This window comes from Protopterus annectens, chromosome 12.part0 (genome assembly GCF_019279795.1).
Source record: "Protopterus annectens isolate FY-2018-M chromosome 12.part0, PAN1.0, whole genome shotgun sequence".
Taxonomy (NCBI): Eukaryota; Metazoa; Chordata; order Ceratodontiformes; family Protopteridae; genus Protopterus; species Protopterus annectens.
The window spans coordinates 864,593-874,592 of record NC_056746.1 but is presented as its reverse complement, the minus strand read 5'-3'; positions in this window follow the sequence as shown (position 1 = coordinate 874,592).

Sequence of the window (10,000 nt, the reverse complement as noted above, 5' to 3'; positions counted from 1 at the left end):
AAAAAAAAAATTTAAAAAAAAAAAAACTTAAAAAATTAAAAAAAAAATTAAAAAAAAATTTTTGGGAAAAAAATTAAAATTTTAAACAAAAGGGCCCCTTTTGGTAAATTTCCCCCCCTTTTTTTAAAAAAAAAAAAATTTTTTAAAAAAACCCCAAAAAAATTAGTTAAAAAAAACCCCCCTTTTAAAAAAAAAAATTTAAAAAACGGAAAAAAAAATTTTTTTTTTTTTGAAACAAAAATTTTTTTAAAAAAACCCCAAAAAAAAATAAAATGTACCCTTTTTTAAAAAAAAAAATGGGGAAAAATGAAACCCCCCCCCCAAAAAAAAAAAAATTTTAAAAAACCCTTTTAAAAAACAAAAAATTTTTTAAAATCCCCCCCTTTTAAAAAACAAAAAAATTTAAAAAAAAAAAAGGAAAAAAAATTTTTTTTTTCCCCCAAAAAAATTTTAAAAAAAAAAAAAAAAGAAAAAAAAATTTTTATTGGGGGAAAAAAAGGGGGAAAACCCCCAATTTAAAAAACCCCAAAAACCCAAAAAAAAAAAAAAACCCTAAATTTTTTAAAAAAAAAAAATTTAAAAACAAAAAAAGACCCCTTTTTTTTTTTTAAAAAAAAAAAAAAGAAATTAAAAAAAAAAAACCAAAAACCCCTTTAAAAAGGGAAAAAAAAAGCTTAAAACCCCCCAAAAAAAAAACCCCCAAAAAAAAAAAAGGGGGGGAAAAAACCCCCCTTTTATTAAGGAAAAACAAAAAAAAAAAACCGTAAAAGGGGAAAAAACTTAAATTTTTAAAAAAAAAAATAAAAAAAATAAAACCCCCAAAAAATTAAAAAATTTTTTTAAAAAAAACCCCCAAATTAAAAGGAAAAATTTTAAAAAAAAAATTTTTTAAAAAAAGGGAAAAAAAAAAAATTTTTTAAAAAACCAAAAATTTTATTAAGGAAAAAAAATTTAAAAAAAAAAGAAAAAATTTTTTTTTTAAAACCCAAAAAATAAAAAAAAAGCCCCAAAAAAAAAAAAAAAAAATTTAAAAAACCCCCGGTTTTGGTTTTAAAAAAACCCCAAACCCCAAAAAAAAAAAATTTAAAAACCCTTTTAAAAAAAAACCCCGGGTTAAATTTAAAAAAAATTTTTTAAAAAAAAAAAAAAAAATTTTTGTTAAAAAACCCCCTTTTTTAATTTTGGGGGGAAAAAAAAAAAAATAAAAAAAAAAAATTTAAAAAAATTTTTTTTTTTGGGGGGGATTTTTTTAAAAAAAAAGGAAAAAAAAAAAAAAAAAAAAAAATTTTTTGGGAAAACCCCCCAAAAAAAAAATTTAAAATAAAATAAAAATCCAAAAAAAACAAATGAAAAATTTTTTTTTCCCGGAAAAAAAAAAAAAAAATTTAAAAAAAAATTTAAAAAAACCCTTTTTAAGGCCAAAAAATTTTAGTTTTGGGGGGCCCCCCTTTTAAAAAAAAAAATTCCAAAATTTTTTGGAAAACAGGGGTTTAGTTAAATTTAAAAATAAAAAAAAAAAAATTTTCCAAAAAAAAAATATTTTTTTTTTAAAAAAGGAAAAAAAAAATTTTTAAAAAAATTTAAAAAAAATCAAAATACTTTAAAAAGGGCAGGGGGGAAAAAAAAAACCCCCGCTTCAATGGTCAAGAAAAATTTTTTAAAAACCTTAGGAGCAGCCACAATTCAAGTTAAAATTATAAAACAAAATAAATAAAATAAATACAGTATTATATGCAAAAGAGCAGATAAAAGTGTATTTAAAATTCACTTATTTGTCCAGCTGATTTCAGGTAGATGTTAGGGCCAAAGCTCATATATTTAAAACCCAAATATTATGATTTATATTACACCAAAGAAATATATATATTAAAATATATATATATATATATATATATATATATATATATATATATATATAGATATATATATATATATATATATTTTGGATATCCCCTTCCCCTTAAATTAAAAAATTTTTAGATTTCAAAGATGAAAAATTTTATGAAAAATTTTAAAAGATTTAAAAAAATAGTTGGGTTTAAAATTTCCTTTTTTGCACTGCGAAATTTGGAAAATTTTTAAAAAAATAAAAATAAAAATATTTAATTTTGGGGCCAAACATTGATAAAATGAAGGGAAAAGGCCCAAATTAAACAATAAATTTAAAAAAAAATTCGTCCAGTAATATTTTGGGGGAAAAAAAGTCAGGGCATCTTTTCCTTTAATTTCCCGGTTAAATTTTTCATGAGTAAATTTTTTGTTTTAAATAACTTTTAATTATTAAAAAACTTATGACATTAAAAACTTTGAAAGGGGGGATTACATGGTTTATAATTTACTGGAAACCCCCGGGATTTCAACTCCTCATTCAAATCTTGAAAGTTTGGGACTTTATAAGTTAATCAGGGCTTGGGGTAAACTTTAAAATTCCTAATGAACCCTTTAAGGCCCCTGTGTCCATTAAATTCCAAACAGGGTGTTTTCCTTTTTCCAACTGTCCATTTTCAGAATTGGGTTAGGGGAACTCTCCCAAATTGATACCCTTTTTTAAAAATAAACAGAATAAATACCTTTTTAGTATGTCCTATTTATACAGCAAGGTTTCGCCCTCAATGAGAAATTTTTGGGTGTTTTTTGATATGAAAGGGGGTCCAGAGTTCTGATAATGCCTTGTGTGCCTGGATAATTTAACAGCCTGTAAGATAGAATAAAATACCCTTGAGGCAGTCTGCATAACATGTTTTTATCCTTGTATTGTTTTATGAAGAACCCCCAATTTCAGTTGTTGGATTGCCTATTTTAAAAAAGTAAATGATAGGTGTACAAAAGAAAATCAAAAAAATGATGCCTTAACCTAGATGAAAATTTTATAAGTTGCACAAATAGAATGATTTCCCTTGCTATAGACACATATGGAAAAACAGAATTGTCTTGTGTGTTCCCAAAACCCTGACTACTGGGTCATCTCGGGGAGTTTAATATGATATTCCAAGGGATGACTAAAGGACACATTATGCATTTCTTGGCATTTAGTTTTAGTCCTGGCTCTGACACCATTTATTTGTTTCTGTGGGTTTAATAACAATTTTTGAATCATCAAAATTTAGTCAAGAATTGATAATTATGTTTCAAAGAAATAAAAAAGTAACCCAAATTTTGGGGACTGATTCGGGCCCTTTTTGGAGTGGTTTTACCCTACCCTGTGAATCAACTGGTTCCACTTGACAAAAGAAGCTTTAAGTTTGTCAGCCCTACTGTGAAATGCCACCAGATCTACAAATGACTCCTCAAATTGTTTTGGTGACCTTCTAAAAAGTCCCAGGTTATAATGATGACATTATGAAAAAATTTTTGGGTCCAGTATCGGGGGATAACTTTTTTGATCATTTTTACCAGGTACATATGAGACAGTAGACTTATGAGTTTTTTTTTTAGATGGCCCATTTTTAAATGACTTTTTTCCCATTCATGAGGCATGAAGCCTGAGGCAATAGTTAAATGTTTTTAAATTGATAGGTCGTTTAAAACCCCATATCATGTCAGTTTTCCCTTCAACTATCTTGTGAATACTTGTATAATATACAATATGCTGAAAAATTAAAGGAACATAATGTAGTTTTTTGCCCTATCTGCTACTTTTTCATTTTCATCAAATTTTAAAATTTTCCTCTTATTAATCCCACTAGCATATGCACAAAAAGGGCCATTTTTTTCAAATGGGTGAAAGTTCTACATAGTAGTATGTCTTATAGTAGTCTTATTTTATTATATTTTTAATGTAAAAACTTTCTATTTCTGTTAATACATATTTCAAAAAAAAATAAAATTATTTCAAAATGAAATTTTAAGCACTTTTTCACAGATAACTTTTTACTCTCCTATTTGTCAAATTATCTACATTAAAAACAGCATCAATGAATCTTCATAAATCTTATCAGATGACTGGAAACTCTATTCAAGGATTTGAACTGTATTTAAAAAAAAAAAAAAAAAAAACCCCCTTTAAAAAACAAAACAGAGTATTTTTTAATTTTAAAGGGAAAGGAAAACAAATTCTTTTTAATTGTTTTGATAGACAGACCCGGGTGCTAATCTAGCTTTGTTTGTATGCTTGTTTTTTCAATGTAATTCCACCAAAATCTTTCAGCCTGGGGATCAGTGATATCTGCATTGCTTACTGTATTTATTTTTGCTAAAAGAAAGTTACTGTTTGTAGCATTTAAGTTACCTGTAACACTTACATTGTTATGGCATTGTCAAAAGCAATTATAAGTCAGCACTAAAATTAAAAGCACTACATATTGGCCCTTGTTTTAAATTTAAAAAGGGAAATTTCCCCAATATTCTACTTAAAGGTCAGTTGTCAATTTTTCCAGCTGGTGAATATGGGAATCAGGCAATGTTACAATATGTAAAAGACAATCCTTAAAAAATTCCAACACATGTGAGAAAACCAAAAGCCAAACTGGACTAAGCTCTCTAAACCAGTACTGGCATAACCAGTCAGGGGGAGAAACCCCCTCACTACAATTCCAGTCTCACATAGACCTAAACAGAAAACCAAACAATAATAAAAACATACAGGCTCAAATAAAGATCTGCCTAAGCAGAGATAAAGCAGACACCCAAGCAACTCCCCCAAACAAAACATGTGCAACACATATCTCAAAAAGCCAGTGGGGAAAGTCACACCCCTTTAACAAACAACACACCTGATACACTTGAAAAGGGACTTATCAGGCATACTGGGTTTAGGCTCAAAGGGGAAGGTCAGGGGAGCAGCCTGTCTTAGGATACATAACAAAGCATGGGAAAGGTACAAAAAACTCAGTTTTTCCATGCTGGTGTGAATGACCTGAGACCCCCTGGACTACAAAAAAAGATAAGGGGCCCCTGAGCATGTAGCCCAGGGCGGGATGACCCTGACCTTGAGGATCCCCTTTTCCAAAAAATACAAAAAAACAAAAATCAATTTCAACAATTGGTTTTGTCATTCAAAAAAATGCCTTTACTTATGATATAAAACAATGCTTTGCTAGACCCCCCTGTCAGGTTTTTATTGGCAAAGGCTTTTTCTAATAGTGCCAGGCAAGGCTCAAAAGACAAACCCCCCCCATAGGTATCACAAGGGGTAAGAAACTAAGAGTAATGCTAAGCCAAAATCTAAACCCAAGATGAGAAACTCTTTAGCATGGAGAAACAATTCAGTAACAGAAACCTGGTTCAGGAAAGAGCACCCCAGCACTACCAGGTTATACCCCATACCATGTTTTCAGCCCCCAAAATTGGGAAAAAAAAAGTATTTTTCAAAGATACCCACATCCAGGTTTGAAAACGGGATCAGAGACTATCCATTTCAACAACAGTGGGGAAAACTGCTTCCAGTTTATAGGACAGACCCTCCCCAAACCCCGGAACCCACTGCCTTCCTGAGAACACTGGAAAATATGAAGGTCACTCCAAACACCATTATATTCTTCAACTACCCCCAAATAGATTCATTACCCAGCTCCAACAAAAGGTTCCTAGAATTAAACTCAAATGCTATGGGACAACATGTTACCACTCCCCCAAAAGGGGGAAAAAAACTGGACCTGATCATCACCAACATGGGGGGTCTATGCCCAGACCAGAAGTGTACTCACTGGTAAGATCAGACTATAAACTATCTCACTGGATATTCCCTACCCCCCCTCCTGAAAACCACAGTGAAAACTTTTTGCAAATTTCACATAAAAAGGGGGGAATCCTTCAAAGCCCGGCAGAAAAACCCCCGACTGCAGAATCCTTTATAAATGCATTCTATGAACACCCTTTAGGAATGCATGGATCATCAATCCCCAAAAAAAACCAAGACCCAATTCCAAAAGGGAGGACCCGTCAACCCCAGCCATAAACAAACTATACAATAGAAGGAGGGCTACTACATGATAGAGCAAAATCCCAAAAAAGGGATTTTGATCAGTATTAGCAAAACAAGGGGACTCATAAATAAAGGGCTTGAGAAAATTGCACAGGACACTAAGGATAATCACAAGGTTTTGTTATGTTTGGGAACCAATTCAGATATGCTCAGAATTAGTCCAAAATGACAAAAAAAAACTGATACAGACATTGAACATTAGCTGACAGATTCAAAAATTACCAAAGGGCAAAATTTTCCCAGCAGAGTGCTTGACAAGATGCTCAAAACCGCCTTTCCAAAACAAAAAAACAGCATCAATGGGACCCATGTCCCAGGCTGGACATGAAAACTAAACCCCAAAAATAAAACTACCCAAACTCAGCCTTACTGGATATGTACCCAAAGGGTAAGCAACAGTGGTCCCCCTCCCCAAAAGGGGGTGAACAGAGGGAAAATATATAAGCCTGACTAGCTTGGTCTGCAAAGAAAAGGATCATCATGGACCTTTAAAAAAAGATATTGGACCCAGAATGGATCCTACCCCGTTGGTTTGTTAAGGGCAGATCCTGCCTCTTTAAAACCCGGTTGACTTTTAAACAGTCACCAACCCTTAAGGAAGGTGGTCCCCCAGCCCCGGGCCTAAAAAACCTTATAAACCCCCCTTGGGCATTATAGATAAGCTCACCAGCAAATATAAACCCTTTTTCACTAGATGGGTGCAAACTCTAAAAAGAACCCACATGGTTAGAATTGCTGGAGCCATGTCAGACTAAACCAGTTAAGTGGATCCCACAAGGCCCGTCCTGGGACCCCCTTGTTTTATATATTTCGGTACAGGCCAACATGGGGCGGCTGACCAAGTTCCGATGACTGCAAAATAATTGACTCTCCAAAAGATTCCAAAGGGCCTCATAGAAACAGACAACTGGTGCCAGAGCCATGGCCTCAAGCAAAAGCCAAAAGTGTATAGTCACCCCCTTTGGCAAAAAAAAAGAACACAGAAATTACCACATAGGTAATTATACATTAAGTATAGAAGAAGTAATTGGGGACCTGGGACCCAAGTTGATAAAACTTCATTTGAAAACCCTCCAAAGTGGTTAAAAAAAACATTTTATATAGCCCACCTAATCATAAAGGGGATTCACATCCAGATTAAGGTCTTTCCCTCTTTACTCATCCCTCATCAGGCCCATTTCAGTACAATGTTTTGGGATGATTACCAAACACCTGCAGAAAGGAAAGCCCCTAAAAGTACCTCAGCAAGGGGAAAAGGGCCAAACAGATGCCATATGTGGGTTAAAGAAACCCAGCTCACTCAGTGGCATACCGCCTGCTCAGAGGTGACCTGTGCCTGGGGAAGGCCATGTCCAACCCAAATTAAAGGGACATGCTGCACCTCAAAATAAATCCCATCAGCTACGGAGACTTGAATAGCACTGAAATAAATAGGACATGCTAGGGACAGATTCAAAACCCCAGAGGCTTTCACTATGGAATAAAATCCCAGTCCAGGTTAGGCAGAGTCCCTAAAAACCTCTTCAAGAGGAATCTTGATAAGGGGATGGGAGATCATAATTTATCACTTCTTTTCACTGTTAGACAGAGGCACAGTATACTAACTCAAAAAATAGAAAAATTTAAATTTTAAAAAGGGGGGAAACCCAAACATACTCGGGTATTTATAAATGCCCTAGGGCAGATGGCCTAGTATGAACCTATAAAAAGAAAAATTTCAAAATTATTTTGAAGAAAAAAGAAAGTCACAGGGGCATTACCAGAACTATTTTTTTCACTAGAACTTGAGAAAATCAGTAGTCATCAGTTGCTTATTTGACTGATTTGAAGCACAGACTACAAGACTGCAAATTTGATAATGTCATAATCCTTAATAAGAAATTGTCTTAATCAGAAAATTTAAAAAAACACACAATTAAGTGACTGACTTGACAGTACTTGATGTATGTAGAGCAATGAGTTTCAAGAATATTGTTTAAATAAATGAATGAACTAAATGTATTTAAATGAATCTATGGGTGACAAGAAAAAAAAACAAAATCTGACATACTAAAAAAAAATAAAGGTTAGTGGTGACCTCATGGTATCAGGATGCATCTAATAAATTACAAGCAGAAAAAACAGATTTTAAGCATTGAAATATAGCCAAGAAATTCACTTTACAGAGGAATTATTTTAATCTTTTGTTATGCAATTTAACCATTCTAAAAAATGTGCAAAAGTTGAAAAGAAGGGCACTAAAAAATATGCATATTCAGAAGTAATCAAACAGAATAAAGAAATTTATTTGGGGTTTTTGAGAATAATTTGGAAAATCACAAAATAGAAAAGGTAACAGGGGGAAAAACTGATGATTAAAGACATGAGTGCTACACATGACCTGTCATTTCTGTGAAATATAATATATTATTGGATGTTTTTTTAAGATGTTAGATTTTAATAATATGTTCAATGTCCATTTTTTGACATTTTTACACATACTGGGGAAAATTTCTAATATGTTGAATATAAAAACAAAGTTATTTCAAATGTCTTTGGAGAAGTGTTGAAACTACCTTTTATTACAAATTTCATTCCCCATTTTGAGTCTTTAAAGCCCGCCTTCTTCCCCATTGAAAGGGTCTGTCACACATTCAGTGAAAATATATTTAACTGATATCCATGGTAAATAATACTGAATTATATTAATTCATCAAGATAACTTTTCATGACTATAAAGTAATACATTTTAACCATCCAACCCCTTTTTGTAAGCTGTGTTTTACATACTGTTCCACATTTTTTTACACTGTTTTATTGATTTTCATAGATCAAGAAATTATTACATTATACAGATAATTATTCATTAACATGACATGAAATACTCAACTATGTACAATTATATACAAAATGCTCATAACTAAAACAGCTTTGTTCAACATATTATATTTTGTCTAATAATTTTTTTTAATTTCAACCAAGATAACTTTCTGTGGGTCATTCTTGTTGTTTTATAGGTTCATAAGTTCATAGGTTGGTACTGGGCTATCTGCCCGAAGGCATATATTAGCCCAGCATGTCAAAATTCACCTCCCCTTTAGTAGTTCCCTAGACCCTTGTACTAGCAGCTAGTACCCTTCCCCCTATCTAGTAGTGCTGTTGGTGTGATCCCCGGTGTGAACTTTCTGTTACCCATCCACTCATCAAGGTTCCTCTTGAAGAGTGATAGTGAGGGGCTCTGTCTTATGTAGATTGGGACCCTGTTCCATAGTAAGGGAAGTCTCTGCGAAGATAATCTATCCCTCCAGCATGTTCTATTCATTGTTGTGTTGAGGTTTATATCCCTAGAGCGTGTAGCTCGAGTAGATTTGGTTTTGCTAAGATGGAGCATGTTCAACAATTCTGGGTTGGACATGGCTTCAGTTAGACAGAGATCGCCTCTGAGAAGGCGGTATGCAACAGAGAACAGTTTTAGCTTTTTCAATCGTGCTGCATAGGGCAACTGTTTGAGGCCAGTAATCCTCTTGGTTAGGAACCTCTGTGGTCTCTCCAGCTGCTGGAGATGTCTAGCCAGGCACATTCCAATTGGTGCATTGTACTCAATAATGGGTCTGATGAGGGAAGAGTAGAGGGGCACCATTACATCCTTAGATCTTGATGCAAACCCATATAACTTATAGTTAAGAGTTTCAAGTTCTCTGTTACATACTGTCGTGGCCAATAGTATAAACTCAGTAAAAGAGACAGTCACTTTACTTTTCCAATTTGAAGTAATAACTTTCCTTGCTATTGCCAAGATGGACCATAAAAGATGTATTTGTGACTTTGGTATACAATCTGATATTGGGACATTGAGTAATAAAAGTGTATCTGTAATTATGCATTTGTCTGTCCACAATGCCTTTGTAAAATCTCTAAATTTCAGCCAAAAAGGAACAATCATTTTACATTCAAGGCACATATGTATCCAATCTGCACAGAGACTCTCATCACATCTCCAACAATTATGACTAGTTTTATTCAATATTGTTGCAATTTTCTGCAGAGAAAAAAACTTCTGTGTATAAACCAAAAATTTTTTAAAATAAAGAGAGTTTT